The 3,091-nt window shown below is 40.9% G+C and overlaps 1 pseudogene; it reads right to left on the bottom strand.

Moving 5' to 3' along the window:
* Positions 1-1,236: 1,236 nt before the first annotated feature.
* LOC124989444 (dnaJ homolog subfamily B member 6-like) lies at positions 1,237-1,907 on the bottom strand (annotated as a pseudogene).
* Between the last annotated feature and the right edge of the window lie 1,184 nt (positions 1,908-3,091).

Genomic DNA, 3,091 nt, shown 5'->3' with positions numbered 1-3,091 from the left:
ACTGGCCACCTTTCCTTTTCTCCATTGCGCAAATGCAATGGTGGGTTCTCTTCTCTACGCAGAGGTGTGGTTGCTGTTCATGAGTCCTTCTCCCTTCTGAATGCCTTGCCTTAATTTAAATGTTACAGGTTCAAATTGGTGCAGCAGTTAGTTTGTGAATATCTGTACTGAGCCTTATGCGAAGTGTAAAGCTAAGAAGTCTTTGCTCATCTGGAAAATTGGGGGTACCTCTGAGTGGCTCTGACCACACCTACATACCATGCCTCCCAGGCTATGCGCATTAATGTGGGCAGACTCGGAAGCTTCTCGGGACTCCTGGGGCAGTGGGGGCTTCGATGAACTACTTTAACACTAAGAGTCAGGTTCATTTGAAATTGATAGGAAACAGAGAGTGTGAGCTTGGGAACTTGAGGTTAAGGGAATAATTCTACTATCTGGGTCCACTGTGCCAACCACTAACTGCTTTAGTTTTTAAAAAGTAATCTGCCGGGGCTGGGGAGATAGCTCAGTCGGTAGAGTGCTTGCCTTGTAAGCACAAGGCCCTGGGTTTGATCCCTCCCCCCCCAAAAAAGCAATCTGCCTTCAGTCCTGCCTGGCCTAAGTTGACAGAATATGTTACATTCCTCAGCAAACTATCTGTTATCTGCAGGAGAAATATAGGCCAGAAATGCCAATAAAGTTTCCCTGAAGGAAGCATTTGTGATCCAGATTCCAGAACTCAGGGAGATAAGGATGATTTTTCCCTAGTCATAAAATCTGGGACAAAGTGACCTAGAGTTGTCATGGTGTGGGGACTTGAAAGTCTGATGTCATCCTGTTTTCAGTAAAAGGTCAAGAGCTGGACCTGGGTGGAACTTTCTGTAAACTTTCCTGGGAACCCCCAATAAAATAGGGCAGGAGAGGAATGCCATCCTTTTCCTTCCTGAGAGGACCTCCCCTTTACAAGAGAGAGTGTCTCCTTTTCCCTTTTCCTGTTCCTTTTAATGAACTCATACCTGTTACTCTGAGTGACATCTCTGAAATCTTTCTGGCATGACTATAAGAGTCAGGGTTTGAAGAGGGCATTTCTGAGACTGCCTCAGCTTCCCAGCAGGCCAGTGCCCTGTAACAACATCTTCCAAAAAGAATTCCTGTTAGTCCTCATATGGTGCTTGTGATAGTTTCACATTTCTGTTAAGTGCATGGGTTGAACTACTTGTTATCCAAGCTTGGCAGCTTCTCCTTTATCATTGATCATTAGGAACTTTGGCCATCTTCTCCAATTTCTCTTTCTTCCTCATTCTTGACAATTCTACTTTGTGGTGATTTTTATGTCATTTATTAGTTTTGCAGAAGTTGATAAGAATTGAGGCCACCCAACCCATGCCTCTGAATGACACGGAAGTGAATGAATTGAGGCATTCCCATTCTAGTAAGCCAAGTGAAGTAAAGCCTGTATCATATCCAGAAAATCCACATCCAAATGATGTTAATCCCCTGAAAGCAGAGAAAAAACAGCCACAACATGGCTTCTGCTTTCCAGGGCAACCTTTTGGTTCTCAAAAAAATCCTTAAATGGTTTTCAGATGAATGTAATGAAAATGGGTCCCTTCCACCAAAATACTGACTGAAGTTATCAGCCGGGTTCTGGAATGTGAAGTCAAACTCAAATGCACTGTGAAAATGACTTCCACCACCTCCTCCATCCCTTACACTTTCTTTGCCATATTTGTCATTGATGTCCTGGTTTTTAGCATTTGGTAAATTCCTCATATGCCTCAGTCACTTGTTTGAATTTTCTCTCTGCATCTTCCTTATTCTCAGGAATTTTATCTGGATGCCACTTTAGTGCCAGTTTCTGATATGCCTTTTTTGATATCCTTGGGTGAGGCCTGCCTCTGCCTGCCTAGAACTTCATAGCAACACATCTTACTTTAACAAATTGTTGGGACAAGTCTGAGGTCTGTGGTGCAGGCAGCAGGAAGGACAAAAGGGAGAAACAGGCTTCCTAGGTCTCCCTGGGGATCCTCCTGCTCTCCTCTCTCTTCCTACTTACTTTCCATCATCTATTTAAGATTCCTGTAGACAACTTGAATGATTACAAGTTATTTGTACTATGTACTAGACGATTATGAATATCCTAAATATTTTCTCATATCCTTCGTATTTTTAAAGAAATATCCCTGAAAATGGAGCTATTGACATAAAAGTTGGGCACATTTGGAATTTTCTTCCAAGCTGATCGCCAAAATGTTGTACTGACTTTCACTCCCACCTACACTACCATTTACATTATTAATGACTGCCTGGCTAATTTTTTTTTTATGACTGAGCTGAACAGTGTCTGATTCTGGCTCTTCTTTTGAACTCACAGTTCACAACCTGTTAAACAAACCATTTATAAAAAAGTTCTTACTAAAAACTTACCAAGTTAGACCATGTTCTCCCTCAGACCACATTCATTTCAGGGGACACATTTTCCAAAGTGGATTTGGCAAAAAACAAATCCAGAGAAAGGCAAAGCTTGTAATTGAAAGTTTTTAATTTCATTTTCTGCTCTAATTTTTAAAACATGTTTTACCATTGTATTAAGGTATAATCGAGATGATAAACTTCACATCTTTAAATGCACAATTTGATGAATTTTGACATTGTATTTTCCAGTAAAACCACCACCACTACCAAGATAATGAGCGTATTCATTACACTCAAAACATTCCTCTTTTGCAATCCCTTTTTGCAACCCTACTTGCATCACTCCACTTACATACTGTCAGAAATCATGCAACTGTCACAGGATGAGCCCTGAAGATGTCCCCAGAAGGCAGACTGCTCAGGCAGGCTCTTGACTTATATTACAGAAGGAAATTTCAGGCTGCATCAGAAGACAAACAAGTAGAGAATTATTTAGGAAAGCAAGGAGATTTATTCAAAGAAAGCCAACAATAGAGCAGGATACACACCTGGAGGGAGAAGGAGTGCGGTGCTCCAAAGGGAGGCATGCATTGGTGTTTCAGGTTCCTTCTTTTATAACGGTACTGAATTCCAATTATCAGATATTTTTGTTTATGCATTGTATTTTTATTGTCACATATAATAAATATTATTAGAT

This window comes from Sciurus carolinensis, chromosome 7 (assembly GCF_902686445.1).
Source record: "Sciurus carolinensis chromosome 7, mSciCar1.2, whole genome shotgun sequence".
Lineage (NCBI taxonomy): Eukaryota > Metazoa > Chordata > Mammalia > Rodentia > Sciuridae > Sciurus > Sciurus carolinensis.
This window is presented reverse-complemented; position numbering and strand designations above follow the sequence as displayed.